Source organism: Schistocerca americana, chromosome 1, assembly GCF_021461395.2.
Source record: "Schistocerca americana isolate TAMUIC-IGC-003095 chromosome 1, iqSchAmer2.1, whole genome shotgun sequence".
Lineage (NCBI taxonomy): Eukaryota > Metazoa > Arthropoda > Insecta > Orthoptera > Acrididae > Schistocerca > Schistocerca americana.
In genome coordinates, this window is record NC_060119.1 from 1,109,255,580 (window position 1) to 1,109,275,255 (window position 19,676).

At 42.6% G+C, this 19,676-nt stretch overlaps 1 protein-coding gene across 8 annotated transcripts in view; it reads right to left on the reverse strand.

Moving 5' to 3' along the window:
• LOC124618523 (sorbin and SH3 domain-containing protein 1) overlaps positions 1-19,676 on the reverse strand; it is a 935,475-nt gene that overhangs the window by 239,453 nt on the left and 676,346 nt on the right. The gene's annotated exons all lie outside the window — the stretch shown is intronic.

Here is a 19,676-nt window from a genome sequence, read left to right on the forward strand (position 1 = left end):
GAAAAGTTGTCTGTAACTCTATGTGCTTCGACATAAACCCTAATTTCTCTTATTTTGTCTTCGTGATCCTTACGCGGCATGTGCGTTGCTGGCAATAGAATCTTTCTGCATTCAGCCGTTAGTGCCGGTTCTCGATAACTTTTATGTGGATGATGATTGACAGCCATTCGCAATTAGATCGAAATAAATTCGCAGAATGCGAATAGGAATGTGGACAGTGTGACATACGGAAGTTTGGGTGAGTCCCGGAGGCAAGCACGGATAGCATAACGGCAGGGCGACCGTTCGCTGTAATCGGGAAATCCGCGATCCGTCACTAATTTTCATAGGCCTATGTTATCAACAGGTAGAATATCTATACCTAATACACCCTGACACCAAGTTATTCGCATCAAGTGAATTTATTTATTATTTACGCTGTGGCCGAGCGGTTCTAGGCGCTTCAGTCCGGAACCGCGCTGCTGCTACGGTCGCAGGTTCGAATCCTGCCTCGGGCATGGATGTGTGTGATGTCCTGAGGTTAGTTTGGTTTACGTAGTTCTAAGTCTAGGGGATTGATGACCTCACATGTAAAGTCCCATAGTGCTTAGAGCCATTTGAACCATTTTATATATACGCAATCCCATAGCAACTACACAGAATAATCAGAAAAAGATGACAGAAAACACAAGATGGTACACAATGACATACAGACACAAACTCACCGATAAAATCACCAATATTTTCAAAAGACCGGGAATAAACATAGCATACACAACAGACAATTCTATACAAAAATACACCCCAAAACCGACAAGAAACAGAGACATATACCAGAAAGCAGGTAAATATCAGCTACAATGTAACACTTGTGATGGCACATACATAGGGCAAACAGGGAGAACATTTGATATCAGATACAAGGAACACGCGAGAGCCTGGAAATATGGGACAAACCACTCCACATTTGCAGAACACCTAAGAGAAAATGACCACAAAGCAACCACTAGAGAAGATGACATGAAAGTAATTAGAATCAACAATAAATAACACCTCCTGACCACGCAATAAAATTACCACATACATAAAATCAAAGCAGAAGCAAAAATCCTGTTGAATGATCAAGTACACATACCAAGCAATTCATTATTTACATTAATAGATAAAATAATAGAATAACGTTCGAAAAAAGTATTAATATAATAATACCGTCCAATGTAATAATAATAGAACCCAAAATCTTTACACTCACTCATCCATGAAGCCCTCCACAGAATACTGAAACGAAAAGTCGAAACAGCTGTCACCAAAGTTTTCAGCCACTCGCTAACAGCTAGTTCACCCGCCACCCCAGCCTCACCCTCTCTCTCTCTCATAGACACACACGGTATAAACATCATAAATCAAATAGGTAAACATACCAAAGAAGATGAAATACCTAATGGAGTCCCAATATTTACGCTGTGAAAAGCAGTGTACGATGAAATAGTTGTATCGAGTGACAAAAGAACAATAGACACGTAATGGAGTCGCAATATTTACGCTGTGAAAAGCAGTGTACGATGAAATAGTTGTATCGAGTGACAAAAGAACAATAGTCCACCACAAAAAAGAGTGAGAAACATGGTGAACAGAGTGTGGAAGGCGAGAACACAAAGATGTGATTATATGTCAGTGATAAAAGTGGTAGCGCGACCTCCAGACCAGATGTGAGGAAACGCAGATCAGCAAATCGTAAGTAATTACTTTTTTTACAAAAAAAATCGTGAAGTGAACTGTTTGATAATCTAGAACTAAACAAAAAACTGTATCGTTATAGATCCCACTGATGATGCCCTAGAACAAGAGAAGGCGAACCGCGTAGGGGATAAATAAAGTAATTAGCAGCAGGAAAAGGCAGTTTTATTTCCAAAACAAGTATTTATATGCTTGCTGCAGAGGATGGCCACACAAACAAACTTGTTACTACCAACGTACTTTCTGAGGCTGATCCAGGCTGTTTGTTGCGTGGTTTGACACGAGGAAGCAGAAGTGTTGGAGATCATGGCGGACAGGAACCTCGGCGTCGGTAATTCGACCTTCAGAAGCGCATTCGTCACGGCTGCGAATACAGCAGAGTTACGTAAGGGCGGTCGGCACAGCTGCAAGTACTTCAGAGGCGCCGTCACCTTCCTCCGAGGCGGTAACTAGACACCCAGTCTCACACCGGCGCCACGCTGCTTTCGGGCGACCGTCACTATTTGTAGCTACGGCCTTATAGCAGATTGCACAGATGTCTGAGTCAGAGTGTTGTATGAAGTAGTCTGCCACATCTTGACTAGTTGTCGATGTGGTGCGAAGAATAGTGGCGTCCTCGATTACCACAGGTGCTGGGCTAGGACCCTAGCCCGATTTTTCCTATCGTTGACAGAAGGCTTTGCAAACTGACCCATCCGCAAAGACCCGATTCAGAGATTCATTACATGAAAATCTCGCTCATATTCTTACAATCTCAAAAGAGGATGTAAAAACATTATCGAATAGTTTATACTGTTAATATACATCAAACATGGTCAGACGTAGTTCTGTAATGCTCAGAGGGTGCTTTACGTTCAATCATAAATTTTTTTCCTGAGTAATAAATTAATATTCAACACTTTTTTTAATTTACGAGGTGGTATTCAAAAGCTACCGAAATACGTTAATCGAAATGACTAGTCATACCTAGATCTTTTTCTGCAGTACCACCTGCAAATAGTTGTCTTGAGAACGAATACACCGATATTAACGTTTCTGCAACTTTTGAAATGCATCCTGTAAGTCCCGTTATGGTATTTAGTACACTCTGCTGTACGGCTTGATTCCCTGTGTAAAACGATGTGCGAAATCTTCACTCTTTTAGATTGATATTCGTATTTAGGAACAGTAACAAGTCACACGGATTTAACATAACACTGATGAATCGATAATTTATGAATAATTTGTGCCCTATGCGGTCGTGCACTGTTGTGGTGGGTGCTGGAACGCCAGACTTCCGTACGGCACTTCTGTGGTCGTTTTCTCCTTATATCTCCCACGAAGGTCTTAAAAATTGCAATAGAATTTATTGATTGTCTGACCAGCAGCGACGAACTCTTTACGATCAACAAGCTGTAAGGGGGAACGTGCATGCAAATGCGAAACAACGTCATTATTTAAAAATGGCTCTGACCACTATGGGACATAACTTCTGAGGTCATCAGTCCCTTAGAACTACTTAAATCTAACTAACGTAAGGGCATCACACACACCCATGCCCGAGGCAGGATTCGAACCTGCGACCGTAGCTGTCGCGCGGTTCCAGACTGTAGCACCTAGAACCGCTCGGCCACCCCGGCCGGCCGTCATTATTCAGTTTATTTCCTATCCATTAGTACAACTCATAGACAAAAATTTCCTGAAGTTTCATTATTCAAATCGCATCATAAGTGCAATAAAAAATTAAAGAGTGCAGCATTCAGTCGTCCTTTTTCAGTTTTTATTATGCAAATCCAGATTTCAGCTAGAAGCTGGCGATTCTCAATGTACTATTTTCTATTCTCAATGCATGTAAGTGTCCGCCCCCGGTAATTGAGTGGCGTCGGTACGGTAGCTCAGCGTGTTCGGTCAGAGGGCTGCTCAACCTCTGTAATAAAAAAAACTGAGAAGGAATCAACGATCAACTTGAGCGGATGTCTTGTGACGTTCGCCCAGACCAAACGCAACGAACGACACCGAACAAAATGAAAAAAAAAGTGGTCATCGCGACAGAATGTCAATCCAAAGGGCCCGGGTTCGATTCCCGGCTGGGTCGGACATTTTCTCCGCTCAGGGAGTGGATGTTGTGTTGTCCTAATCATCATCATTTCATCCCCATCGACGCGCAAATTGCCGAAGTGGCGTCAAATCGAAAGACTTGCACCCGGCGAACGGTCTACCCGACGGGAGGCCCTAGTCACAAGACATTTACATTTTAATGCATGTACGTCCCTGTTGTTCGGGCGTCAGTCACAGAACTGTGATTGACGCCCGAACAACAGGGACTTCTATTAATTGAGAATAGAAAATAGTGCATTGAGAATGGCTAACTGCTAGCCGAAACTGGATTTGCCTAATAAAATCTAAAAAAGGACGACTGATTGCTGTATTCTATAATTTATAAGTCACATAACAGTCGCTGAGTGCACCCACTTTCCGAATGGAAGGTAATCTGCTGCAACAAAAACATTAAATGCCATACCCAATTGGCGAAGAATCTCTTCAGACCCAGAAGGATGATATTCCTTACACTATAAGGACAGTCTTCCTGAAAGGTTCTGAACGTCATCAAGCCAACATTCAGGTTTCTGTACAACCCCGAGCTTCTCGAGAAGTGTGTTCATGGCAAACCGCAGGACCCTAGGGAGTCTCTGATCGCCGTCGTACGGAAATGTTGCTCCAGAGCTACATTTTGCGCAGCCACGGTAGTGAAAACTGCAGTTTATTATGCAGTTATTTTATTTAATGGTGGCAATTCAGAGAGAAGAAAGGTCTTGCAGAGAATGGGCTTCGAGGCTGGAGCATTCACTCGAGAAATCTTAAAGAGAATTGACACAACGTATAACTTCAGCTGAGAAATCCACTGAAGATTTTGCAAAGAACACAAAACAGAAAAGAAGAAGTCAGAAGAGAAGTCTCGAGGAAAATGAGGACACCCAGTACAGTTCTGGAGCAAATTTATACAGGGTTTGGTAGGGAAAAAATCAGTTTTAAAGGGCGCCTTTCCGGAATTAACATTTTCATTATTCAGGGACATTTTCTCAGAGACAAACTAAAGCCATGATCTGCGGCAAGCCCTTTGCAGTATGTGTTACAAACACAGACACAGGAGGAAATTTTAATATCGTTCCTGTGTGCCAAGATGAAGAATATAGAATTTTTATGCATATTTTTCATTTAAAAAATTATTGAACATAAAAATCAATTAAATATCAGAATATTTAAATACTTCAGTGGATTTCTTTCTATACATATTGAGGTTATACTGCAAAACGTACAAGAAAATTTGTTGGAAAACTTCTGAGACAATAGTACCTCTGTGAATCTTGGGGTCACAAAATTTATAAAATCTAAAATGAAAAATAGTCAGTAGATGAAGGGAACTATTGTTAACCTTTGTACAAAATTTCAACCGTGTACGTCAAAAATAGTGGATTTGATGAATGATTCATTTTGTACATGTATTTATTTCGTACATGTATTTTGTTTACGTCTCCCCTCGTTACTCCAACTTGTCGAGCCTAGTCTGGCTCAGGTAAAGAGCTCAACCGTTGCGAATATTGCTGCTCGGTTCAAGGGTCCCAGCTTAAACTCAATATTCGCCACCAGTCACAACCTTTGGAAGGAAGTTCTGTTAGTCTTGCAGCAGTTGTTCAAGTTCCCTGCAGAAGTACACGCTAAGGTCCCTCTGTTCGTCTGCATACTCATGGTGAAAAATTCGCTGCAGCCCTTTTCGTGTTCAGTACTTCTGACACAATAAGTTCACGTGTACTTTTATTTGGTGTTGCAGAGATGTTGGATGTGTAAGTGCAGACGAAGGAACATCGACTTCTATCACACACGGTATACTAATATCGTGTTTTGTGTGGCTGATGCCGCAGATAAATAAAATCTACTGAAAGCAGAGTGCAACGAACAGTGAGGCACGTGGTCGTATATGACTGCCAGTACACGCAATAATTAAAAAAAAAAACCACAGCTGGCGGTTTTGCGGTACAGAGTAGTTCCAGCGCGGAGCACCTGAGTAAGGACCACTTGCCGTGTCTCCAGTTACCCTCCAGGAAACGGCAGCAACCGGTCCCCGGTATCACGCTGCCACAGTGGCTCCTGTTACGCCTTTCGCAACGCCCATACGTGGAAAGCTGTCGGCATCATGTCACCGCAAGTCCCTGGGGAGATGGGAACCCCGTCACGAGATATCAGAGGCACCCACATCGAGTGCCCCGCGAAGGTGTTGGCAATACCGAATTATGTCTCGTTGACATACAGAAAGCAAGAAGTTAGTCTTAAACGTAGAGTACTCCACAGGGGCAGATGCTTTATGGGCAGAAAACCGCTCTAGAGCATTCTTCAGTTTCTCCTGTTTAATGGCACTTATCCTACTGCGCGAATGACGACTTGGAATCGCCCTCCCATTACAATCCATCAGCATATTACCAGATATGTAAGAAACGTTGGAGTATCTACAGGTTCACGATCAGCTAAACTACATCAAAAAAGTGCACTCTAAACAAATTTCGTAAAAGATTTTTTATAATTTTTTTTTATAAACACTGGAATGCTTTGGTGCCACCTTTTATAAACGTTGGGGCGATAATGTGGTTTCGGTTTCTTATTTTTCAAAATGACAGCTAAATTTCTCAGGAATGCACCCATGTTGTTAGACAGGTGCATGAGATATTTAGTGAGTCGTCCCAGTTAACGGATGAACACCATGAAAAAATGTACACTTAAGCGTTCCACAGGGTTCACCCTTGGTCTGTTGCTTTCGTACCTTTATATAATTCACATCCGTGGTGCGTTGTTATAATTACCATCTATACCGGGTGATCAAAAAGTGAGTATAAATTTGAAAACTGAATAAATCACGGAATAATGTAGATAGAGGGGTACAAATTGACACACATACTTGGAATGACATGGGGTTTTACTAGAACCAAAAAAAAAAAAAAAAAAAAAATACAAAAGTTCGAAAAATGTCCGACAGATGGCGCTTCATCTGATCAGAATTGCAATAATTAGCATAACAAAATAAGACAAAGCAAAGATGATGTTCTTTACATGAAATGCTCAATATGTCCACCATCATTCCTCAACAACAGCTGTAGTCGAGGAATAATGTTGTGAACAGCACTGTAAATCATGTCCGGAGTTATGGTGAGGCATTGGCGTCGGATGTTGTCTTTCAGCTTCCCTAGAGATGCCGATCGATCACGACACACCTGCGACTTCAGGTAACCCCAAAGCCAATAATCGCACGGGCTGAGGTCTGGGGACCTGGGAGGCCAAGCATGACGAAAGTGGCGGCTGAGCACACGATCACCACCAAACGACGCGCAAGAGATCTTTCACGCGTCTAGCAATACCTTTTTTTTTGGTTCTAATAAAACCCCATGTCATTCCAAGCATGTGTGTCAATTTTTACCTCTCTATCTACATTATTCCGTGGTTTATTAAGTTTTCAAATTTATACTGACTTTTTGATCACCCGATATATGGGCGACATCAAGCTATTGGCAAACGGTAGTCCTAAGAATATGACTTTTGCCTTCTTGGGCATGATTAATGAACATAAATAAGTAACCCCGTCGTAGCCAGTCACCATACTTCAATATTTACTAACTACGACGCGTACCGGCGCCTTTTTCCACCATCAGGTAACAATTTAAATTCTTAGTTCACCAGCACTGATCTCGGGAAATCGGAAAAGTCGATAGTTCTACAAATAATTTAAAAAATATCTTTTAAATTACAACAGCACCTGACGGATTAGCAAGCCAGCTGTCTAGTCACATTAATGTGACCGTATGTCAAAAGCCTAAATAACCAACTTTTGCTGCCATATACCGCCACAAGACGTGCAACAAGACAGTGAACGAGACTCTGGAAAATATCGACAGGGATGTGGAGCTATGCCGACACCGGTGCCGTCGCCAGCTGCGCTAGGTTGCTCGGTTGAGAATCCATGGTAAGAACAGCACGGTCGAGGTGGTTACCCAGATCCTTGTGTTGGTTTAAACGAACCTGGGAGTTTCGTGTCCGATGGAGTACGGTAAACTCATCCTGATGCTCTTCGAACCACGCACGTACACTGCGAGCAGTGCGACACGTTGCATTGTCCTGCTGGTAGATGCCATCAAGCCGAGGAAACCCAAACCGCATGTAGGGGTGGACATGGTCCCCAAGAATAGGTGCATACTTGTGTCGATCCAGAGATCACCCTGGGAATTCACGTAAACATTGCAAAGGGCACAATGCTTCCTGCTCCAGCCTGGACCCTTCCGGCGACTGGTGCATGATATTTGCTTTCAGAAGTTTCACGCCATACACGCCAACTGCCATTTGTCCGATAGATACTGAAGCGTGATTAATCTGAAAAGACTACCTATCCACACTCAGTGGACGTCCAGTTGCAATATTGACGAGCAATTTCCAGCCTTCGTCGCCAATGGACAGCAGTCAGCATGTGTGTGCACAAACATGTGTGTGCAAATGTACATCCTGAATGAAGTTACATATGATAATAAAGCATGTTTACCAGTCTTGCATCTGTAGGAAGTAGCAGAGGAGACGAAATGATTTTCAGTCATCTGGCAGAGTAATTTTGAATTCAACCAATACAACAGCATCAAAAGAGATGCCTGTATCGCTCTTCTGTGTAATCGATTTCCACGTAAAAGCTGTAGATTTACAATGCATAAGAAACTTCCTGCAGAGTGAAAACTTCAGTTTGAAAAAAAATGCATAGTTTTATGAACCACTGCAGGTCCTAATGGTATTTTTTAAGTGTAGTATCAAGGTATGGTATTACATCCTGACGTTACCGAATAATGTAGTTTTTACTCTCTGCAACCCCGTCTGGTGCCATAGAAATCATTCTGTTATCGTAACACACATTCTTTCATCTTGTCTCTAATTCTTTTCAGTGATTTCTACATGTTCCTTTCTCTGCTGATTCTGCGACAAACTTCCTAACATCTTACCAGTCCACGTATTCTGAGACGTGGCGGTCAATCCACCTTTCAAGTGATTTTGTAGTTTCGTCACGTTCTGCAGAGTGTCTTTCCCTTGCCTGAGATTTCTCACACTTTTGTCGTGCTAGAGGGGCAACATCACGCTGGGAATCAAACTGACTGACGTTTTATGTCCATTTTTATTACGTTTGATATTCCGCATGGAATATATGTTCAACCACCTTTCCTAAGCATGGATGATTGGTAGATTGTATATGTAATTGCAAACGTATGGTTATCGGTAAATTCTGGTGGACTCCCCGGTTCAGCTTTGTAGCATTTTCTGTGGACGTCTACAGAGTTTAATTTTTCCAAGCTGGCTTTGGACGTCAGTTAGTTCGGAAATTTATCTGCCCAGGCTTTCCCAGCGTGCGGCGTCGTAATTCGTTCGCTGAGACCGATGTGCAATGCAACAGCTTGTTCAAGAATCAAGCATTGTGTATCTTACCATATGACTGGAGGAGCAAAATGCGTCTTGTCGACTGGTCATTTCGCTCCCTCCAAATTTCTTTCTCTCTCTGTCCACAGAGTGGAGATAGGTTGCATTTTGTACAGTGTTAATCAATGCTGTGCTGAGTTCTGGTGAAAATGACCTGCCTATTCCATGCGCTTTTGGAAGAAGATTTTGCATGGGACTTAGTTCAGATTTTCGTTTTAGAAACATTCTGTAACTTTAAAGTCATTTGTCAGAAGCGTTACGGGATTCCCACAGCTATCGTTTAACTATATTCAGATAAGACTATGGTCTACATCTGGTCATGAATGACCTCATGCATCGTGATCTTGTTTAAGATTCGCGCTTCTCTCTATCGTGAGACTCAAGCTAGTTTTGACTAGAAATAATTGAATTGAGCCTTCGGTTATAAAACGACGGAGAAAAGAATGTTTGCCGGTACTAAAACGTTGAAAATGCTTTCCTTCGATTATGTGGTACGTTTACACTGTTCATGTTCCACTATTTTGCACATATTTTCCGCGTTCGACTTACGAAACTCACAACCTAAGATTAAACCTTTTCGTGACAGGAACATGCATTTCACCTCATTCAGGAAAAAGAAATAAAACATGTATTAAAACAAAGTACACCTGATGATGGGCCCACAGGGTCCGAAATGCATCGTGTAGTTAATAAAACACGAAAAAATTGTGACTGAAGGCGTTGTTTAATTCATACCTCCAATGTTTTGAATACAGTCACGTTTTACGCTGCGAAATATGGATAAAATTAAATTTTATCAATATTTTTGAAAAAATCTGTTGTACGTCTACTGCAAACAACTTCTGAGTCACCCTGCAGCATCGCGTTCCTAGTCTAGCGGTGACAGATCACGTCATGAGGAACAACTTTTGCCGGCCTGGGTGGCCGAGCGGTTCTAGGCGCTACGGTCTGGAACCGCGCGACCGCTACGGTCGTAGGTTCAAATCCTGCCACGGGCATGGATGTGTGTGATTTCCTTAGGTTTAAGTAGTTCTCAGTTCTAGGGGACTGATGACCACAAAAGTTAAGTCTCATAGTGCTCAGAGCCATTTGAACCATTTTTGAACAACTTTTGTTAAACATAAAATGCTCGCTGGGACTTTTGCCGACACTAGGTGTCTTTCATAATTTGCTATGCCCCTGAGAGGCTGCAAAAAAAAAAAAAAAAAAAAAAAAAAAAAAAAAAAAAAAAAAAAAAAAAAAAAACCGTTTAAATGGCTCTGAGCACTATGCGACTTATTTTCTAAGGTCATCAGTCGCCTAGAACATAGAACTAATTAAACCTAACTAACCTAAGGACACCACACACATCCATGCCCGAGGCAGGATTCGAACCTGCGACTGTAGCAGTCGCTCTGCTCCAGACTGTAGCGCCTAGAACCGCACGGCCACTCCGGCCGGCGAGAGGCTGCAGGGCATAGGCACTCTGTGACCTTCACATGCAGTGTGTGTTGCCTACAGTCCAGTCATCTGCTCTGCGAGAAAGAGGTGGGGGGGGGGGGGGGGGCAGGGGCAAGCCGAGTTTCTAAAATACGTTTCTCTGCTTAGACAAACTCATTCTAAAAGTCACTTTATCAATCTACTGGAGTCTCTACTATGCAGATGCCGCACACCTGGTCGGTAGACACTGCTACTTGGCTAGCGGCAGCTAATTTAATAAAAATACGCCTAGCGTGGCTGGAAAGTGTCAGTGAACATTTTCTATCTCACAAAAGTTGTTCCTTAGGATCCATGACCCGTTGACGTTTGATGCAGAGACTTTGAAACATCCTGTATTCTGTTTTTAACTCAGTCTTCAATAGTTTATTTTACAAAGTGAACTAATATTAAACTGCTGTAATTTATTTTCTCTAATTGTGCATAGCGAGTGGTTGTTAAATAGCTGTGTGAAGCTAAGATAAAATTGAAAACGCTGTTTTTGGGTCAACTGTTTTACTACACGCGCCCGTTGCGACGGAACATTTTATTGCCGTCAGATGATAAATCTACGGTCCAGGTACGAATTCTTCTCTTGTAACTTAATTTCTCACCCATACTGCGGTAGTCCACCTGAGCCAATTATGAAACGCTGAACAGAAGCTTTGGGATTAAAGACAACCAAATATCTTTTAAATAAATTCGTCCTCTCTTTTAAGAAACTGAACAGCTAGGATCTACAATGGTCAGATACTCTTTAAGACTCAACAGTGACACTTCACAAGGGAAGGTAGCAAAGTGCACGATGAAAAAGAAGCCTCAGTCTAGCCTTCGCGGTGTTCCAGTAGGGCTGGGATTTTGGTCACTAATGTATATCGAAATATCGGTACATCTGAGTAAGTTACACGATATTTTTAATCGATATCCAACACAACGGTAAATTCACTACTTTCTGGCGGTATAATCAGATGTTATTATTAGCAGAAAATCTCATCTCTACTATCTTTTTAATACTGAAATATTTACAACATAAGAAAGGTACCTAAGATTTCTACTTTGAAGTTCTTAGAGAAATTATGACTGTTACCAAATTTGCATTTCGTAACCATCTACCATTCTAAAGTAAGCACTATTTGAAACGTAATTCTTGAAATCTCCTCTGTTTGTGTTGTTCGTCGATCATTGTGCGTTTCTGTTAGTGATTTTGAAGTGTAAACACAACGGAGAAAGAAAATCCCTCTCAACAGTAATGTATCTAAACATTTAAAATCAAATGATGGTAAAATTGCGAAGAGCAATTATTGTGGGAAGGCACTCCGAACCTCTGGTAAACACAACAATCTTTAAAGATCAAGAGTCCCAGCATTCGAAATTTTGATCACGAATGGACGGCTACAGACTACACGAGGAAAACAGTGTCAATATCAAACCCTGACAGTGCTAATACAGAAAGCAGACCTCTCGGTCCCACTTCTAGTATAGCTTGTACGCAAGGAGGTGTCACCGCTTCTTTCAGCAACGTTGCTTCATTTGCAGGAGGAGGAAATCGACGACAAAAATAAATGAAGCGATTTTTTTCATATTTGCTAAGACTATGAGCTATTTTATACTTGGAGAAAGAAGCCCCTTTATATATAAAATTAACCAGAAAAACTTTTGTAAAATTAAAGAACGGAAAAATAAGAAATCCTTCGTTTCCAGTTGAAGCAAAAATTAAGTAAGGTTACAACAGTCACATTAATCTCTGATGTATGGGCTGAGCACTTAAAGAACAGCATATCTCAGACCATATTTCTCATGTTCTGAGAAATATTTGTGAATAGTCCGAAATACGTCATGGCAAGGCTAAGACATTGGAGCACATATGGCCAAGGCAGCAGTGTCTACATTTTCTCACCAAAATTTTGAGTGATTTAGGTTATTTTTTCTCGTACGCTGTAGTATAACTTTATTTTTTCTTAACATTTCTCTATTTTTATGTAAAATACTGTATAGTTAAATTTGCTTTTTCTCAACTTTTATTAATTCATAAAACACACTCTAAATACTGAGAAAAACAGGGCTAAGCTATAGGGGGGCACAGGTCATATACAGTATGTACAAGAGCCAAGAGGGAGAATAAGACTGGAAGGCCAACAGCGAAGTGCCGGGACCAAAAAGCGTGTATGACAGGGACGTGGTCTTTCACCCCTACTGTTGTATCTATACATCTAAGACGCAATAAGGAAAATAGAGGAAAGTTTCAAGGGTGGGATTAAAATTCAAGGTGAAAGGGCGTCAGTCATAAGACTGACTGTTAACATTACTATCTTCAGTGAAAGTGAAGAATTACAGGACCTGTTGAATGAAGTGAACAGCCTAATGAATACAGAATATGGTTTGAGAGTAAATTGAAGAGGAAAGAAAGTAATGAGAAGTAGCAGAAACGACAACAGCGAGAAACTTAACATCAGAATTGGTAATTAGGAAGTAGATGACGTTAACCAGTTCTCTTACCTGGGCAGCAAAATAGCGCATGACGGACGGAGCAAGGAGGACATAAAAAGTAGACTGGCACTGGCAAAAAGGGCATTCTTGGCCAAGACAAGTCTACTAGCATCAAACATAGGCCTTCATTTGAGGAAGAAATTTCTGAGGATTTACGTTTGGAGTGCAGCATTGTATGGTAGTGAAACATGGACAGTGGCAAAACTGGGTCATAAGAGAATCGAAGCATCTGAGATGTGGTGCTACAGAGGAATGTTGCAAATTATGTGGGCTTATAGAATGAAATTTTCACCCTACAGCGGAGAGTGCGCTGACATGAAACTTCCTGGCAGATTAAAACTGTGTGCCGGACCGAGACTCGAACTCGGGACCTTTGCCTTTCGCGGGCAAGTGCTCTACCAACTGAGCTGCCCAAGCACGACTCACGCCCCGTCCACACAGCTTTACTTCTGCCAGTATCTCGTCTCCTACCTTCCAAACTTTACAGAAGCTCTCCTGCGAACCTTGCAGAACTAGCACTCCTGAAAGAAAGGCAAAAGTCCCAAATTCGAGTCTCGGTCCGGCACACAGTTTTAATCTGCCAGGAAGTTTCATATCAGCGCACACTCCGCTGCAGAGTGAAAATCTCATTCTGGAAACATCCCCCAAGCTGTGGCTAAGCCATGTCTCCGCTATATCCTTTCTTTCAGGAATGCTAGTTCTGCAAGGTTTGCAGGAGAGCTTCTGTAAAGTTCGGAAAGTAGGAGACGAGGTACTGGCAGAAGTAAAGCTGTGAGGACGGGGTGTGAGTCGTGCTTGGGTAGCTCAGTTGGTAGAGCACTTGCCCGCGAAAGGCAAAGGTCCCGAGTTCGAGTCTCGGTCCGGCACACAGTTTTAATCTGCCAGGAAGTTTTTATGTGGGCTTATAATATAAGGAGTGAGTAGGTCTTCCGCAGGTTCGGTGAGGAATGGAACATATGGAAAACACTAACAAAAAGTCAGGATGGTAGTACATCTATTTGGAGATGAAGGAATAACTTCCACGGTAGTAGGCGGAGCTGTAGAGGATAAGAACTGTAGAGGAAGATAGAGATTGGAGTAAATCCATGTAATAATTGACGATGGAGGTTGCAAGTGCTACTCAGAGATGAAAGGGCAGGCACCGGAAAGGAATTAGTGGCGAGCCGCATCAGACCAGAGGAGTTGATAACGCGAAAAAAGCTAAATTTTTGGGCACAGATATATCGAAACATTGCTGATTTCAGCTGACTAACGGTCGATATCGATATTTGGTCTGGCGACATTCTAGCATATGGAATATCGATATCTATCTTTTGATGTCCAATCTCTGTTTCCTTGCCAAATTTTGAATCAGAAACACTGCACCCAGGCTGGGTCACTCGCTCCAAGACGTAAGTTGGTCACAGGTCTGCCGGTCGTAAAAGCAGCAGCACACAGTGCAGTGTTAAGGCGGATGCCGTACGCGGCTAATCGGGTAAGAGCAGCCGGCGATTTACAGCAGTAGAGCGTCAGGTGTCTTTTACGACCGTGAGTGCGGGCGTGCATAATTGAGACGCGGCTTCCAGCGGCGGAGCGCGTGACTGGAAAATCCTCGCGGGTCCAGCACAAGGCCGCCCCCAAGGCCTCCCACGCTGACGAAATTGGGCGGCCGGGAGGCGACTGTCACCGGCGCGCGCCGATCGCGTGGCGACTTTCAATCGCCGCCCACTCGACGGGGGGTGGCGGGCTTGTGGTCGAACGCCGGCACTCCGGGATTAAGGAGGTCGACCGGTCGGAACATATTACTCACACCACAACCGTCTTCTGTGTCGGCAAATACTGACGAAGACTGCACATCTCTCCGCAAGCAACCGTACAGTACACAGTGGAGGACTGCGTACCAATATTAGCGATTTCTGTCCTATTTACTGTACGTAGACTATCTAATCAAAAATACACTACTGGCCATTAAAATTGCTACACCAAGAAGAAATGCAGATGATAAACGGGTATTCATTGGACAAATATATTATATTAGAACTGACATGTGATTACATTTTTACACAATTTGGGTGCATAGATCCTGAGAAATCAGTACCCAGAACAACCACCTCTGGCCGTAATAACGGCCTTGATACGCCTGGGCATTGAGTCAAACAGAGCTTGGATGGCGTGTACAGGTACAGCTGCCCATGCAGCTTCAACACGATACCACAGTTCATCAAGAGTAGCGACTGGCATATTGTGACGAGCCAGTTGCTCGGCCACCATTGGCTAGACGGTTCCAATTGGTGAGAGATCTGAAGAATGTGCTGGCCAGGACAGCAGCGAACATTTTCTGTATCCAGAAAGGCCCGTACAGGACCTGCAGCAAGCGGCCGTGCATTATCCGGCTGAAATGTAGGGTTTCGCAGGGATCGAATGAAGGGTAGAGCCCCACGGGTAGCAACACACCTGAAATGTAACGTCCACTGTTCAAAGTGCCGTCAATACGAACAAGAGATGACCGAGACGTGTAACCGATGGCACCCCATACCATCATGCCAGGTGATACGCCAGTATGGCGATGACGAATACACGCTTCCAATGTGAGTTCACCGCGATGTCTCCAAACACGGATGCGACCATCATGATGCTGTAAACAGAACCTGGATTCATCCGAAAAAATTACGTTTTGCCATTCGTGCACCCAGGTTCGTCGTTGAGTCCACCCTCGCAGGCGCTCCTGTCTGTGATGCAGCGTCAAGGGTAACCGCAGCCATGGTCTCCGAGCTGATAGTCCATGCTGCTGCAAACGTCGTCGAACTGTTCGTTCAGATGTTTGTTGTCTTGCAAACGTCCCCATCTGTTGACTCAGGGATCGAGACGTGGCTGCACGATCCGTTACAGCCATGTAGATAAGATGACTGTCATCTCGACTGCTAGTGATACGAGGCCGTTGGGATCCAGCACGGCGTTCCGTATTACCCTCCTGAACCCACCGATTCCATATTCTGCTAACAGTCATTGGATCTCGACCAACGCGAGCAGCAATGTCGCGATACGATAAACCGCAAATCGCGATAGCCTACAATCCGACCTTTATCAAAGTCGGAAACGTGTTGGCACGCATTTCTCCTCCTTACACGAGGCATCACAACAACGTTTCACCAGGCAACGCCGGTCAACTCCTGTTCGTGTATGAGAAATCGGTTGGAAACTTTCCTCGTGTCAGCACGTTGTAGGTGTCGCCACCGGCGCCATCCTTGTGCGAATGCTTTGAAAAGCTAATCATTTGCATATCACAGCATCTTCTTCCTGTCGGTTAAATTTCGCGTCTGTTGCACGTCATATTTGTGGTGTAGCAATTTTAATGGACAGTAGCGTAATCGGAACCCCACCCATGAAATGCTGCACTGAACACTAGATGTCACGAGAAACACACACACACGCTAGCATGAAAGGAGATGGGGAGTATTGTGTTATCAGTAGAAAAATAGTTACAGCGGAATGGATCGGTCAGGAGAGCACAGTAATTTCGAAAGCGGACTAGTCGCTGGATCTCACTTCAGAGCGTAACAAATCTATTAGGACATTCCAACCTTCTACCGCTGTCCAAGTCGATTGTTGGAGATGCGAATGTGAACTGGCACCGCAAAGGAACAACCACAGCTAAGTCAAAACCTCGTCTAGTGACGGACAGAGACCCTCCAGCATTGCATAATTATGCTCATGATACTGACATCGTACACATAATGCTTACTGCCATTTCAAATCTCACTTAACTGCAATATAATTAGTCACGATTTTTCGAAGGTGAGAAGGGAAAATGTTGTGCAGAGTATTAGATCTGAACAACTGGGCTTGGATGACATTAAGTGCCTTTCTTGCTCAAGCCTCTTCGTGCAAATCTGTTGTCCCATCTGACATCTGTGTAATCATACAGAGGAGGAAAAGCATCAAACTTCGTTTTCGCGAGGACTTACCTGCTGCAGGCATTCACAAAAAACACCACTGTATATAAGCAGAAAAAGACCAAACTTACCTGATGGAAATCCTTACCTGCTGGGGAAAACAGAGGAAAAAAAAAACGCTACTGCAATATCGGACTGACTTAAAATAATACAGGCTCCCCTTTATTCCCTTTTATTGCCCAAAGTAAATTGGAATAAGGCGTTTCAACAGCACGCATGTATCCTTAGGTGCCAAAGTAATATATGTTACTGCCGTATGTGTGGGCAGGACAGAGATATATTCTTCATCCACGTTTCTGTTAGATGGGGCAGTAGATCAGTGTCGCGACGTTTTGTCCAACCCAAAGAAATGGAAACATACGAATTAATGTCTACGACAAAACAGTACTTGTAGAATCACTTTTACTGAGTTTCCTTAATTGACTTACATGTGCCACGAAAACTTGTCCATATTGCAATCGGCTGAACACAAACATAGAATTCCATACTTCGAAGAATTACACATACATTTAAAGTGACATGTTCTAGGATTGTTAAGAACTCGCATAATAGTAACAACGACAAAATGTTTGTCTGTTGTACACGGTGAATGGTTTCAGAGGTAAATTTTCATGTATTTCGTAAATTGTTCAAGGTATCGACATGATGTTTTCGACAAAGGGTAGTATGCAAAGGGCACGTAATTTTTTCTACGTCATATATATTGGTAACTCTTTTAACAAGTAACGTAATTTTTTCTATGTCATTTATATTGGTAACTCTTTTTAACGGTTAAGATCAGTAACCAGATTCTTTTTTTATGAAACGACAGACTTAAACAGCATTCTAAATCTCTGGAAAATACGAATACAGTGCGGTGACACTTTTCGCAAACGTATGTGAAAAATTTGCTAAAATTAGTGGGGCAGGATGACGAGAATTTTCTGTACCTCCCATCTTCTTAGTGCATATGACGACGCATCCTAGCATGAAAACCCCAACAGGCGGTGATTATACCGAAAATGCGGATTTCGGCCGCGTTGAGTCTCTCTTCCAACATATTTCTCGGATAACTCTTTCTACGAGTGTCGACGCCTTCATCAACAAACACTATATCACACCTCTTTTCGAGAACTCTCGAAAGCTTCTAAGAAAAAACTAATCTTCCATTTAAAAATTTTTTACCTCGGCTGATGCAAGAGTTAAAGTATTAACCAAATAAAAAATTACGTAACCCACAGTATCATATTACTTAGCGAAAACTCCCTTTTGCTATCTTGTAGAGGTTACAAAACAGTTGGAATGTTAATCCCCTTACGTGAATCAGCCTGTATAAAGGGAGATTCGGTGATTATGTTACACATTTCAAGGGATGATGGAGAAGGGTAAACGTATCAAAAAAACAATGATTCAAATGGCTCTGAGCACTATGGGACTTAACTTATGAGGTCATTAGTCCCCTAGAACTTAGAACTACTTAAACCTAACTAACCTAAGGACATCACACACACCCATGTCCGAGGCAGGATTCGAACCTGCGACCTTAGCGATCGCGCGACTCCACAGACTGTAGCGCCTAGAACCGCTCGACCGGCCGGTCGGCTAAATGTATCAATTTGAGTTAGGGACCCTAGTCCGAAAAAGACTGATTCGATAGTTATAAGCGAAAATCGTGTTGATACCTCTGAAAGTGGACTGCTCTTGTTAACGTGTAGAGTAGGCAACTTTCAGAGGTGGTAATACGGACCAAAACGAGAAAAAATGGGCAGTAAACATGGGCTATAAAATGCGTACCTTAAGAGCTACGTGCATTTGTTCATTTTCGCCACTATGAAGCACATCTCTTTTCTTACGGTATGCATTTAGAGCACATATTTACTAAACATTTTTTTCTTGTTTTGGTCCATACTACCACCTCTGAAAGTTGTCTACCCTATAATGTTAACAGCAACAGTACCGGTGCATGTATTCCACTGTCAGAGATATCAGCAGTACCCCTTACCTCAAACTGATACGTTTACCCTTCTCCACCATCCCTCAAAGTTTGTAACGTATTCACGGAATCAACCTGCGTGTATAAAACTACAGAACAGATTTGTAAATGAAAAGAAAATTAGAATAAATTTCACAGGACGCACGGTACAGGTAGCACAATCATTTTGTTAATAACGGAAAGTTCCTGGTGCGTCGTGATTTCGAACTGAAAGGAAGGGATTGTCAGGTGATCTATGCTACTGCATATTCTGACTCATCAATGACTTGGAATTGATTTCTATTCGCATAGAATTTGTATCAACAGTTCTTTTTATAATAAATGTTTATTGTTCTCATCAACTGATGGAGTGCGAGATCGCATAAAGCAGTACAATAATAAAATTAGCGAATTGTGGCACCTGAGGATAGCAGCGCGTGGCCGAAACGTCTTGCCCATTTATTTGGTACGACTGAAAGCAATCTGGAGAGATTATTGTGTTATTATAACAGAATACAATTTAAAGGAGCTGGCCTGTATACATTACCACATGGCACGAAGAGAAAACAATAATATTGTAATGTAGTACTGAGTGCTTGGAGTCTACAGAAACTAAACAATAGCTAGAAGTGGAAATGCATGCAGGCGCTAGTAAGCTAGTGCAC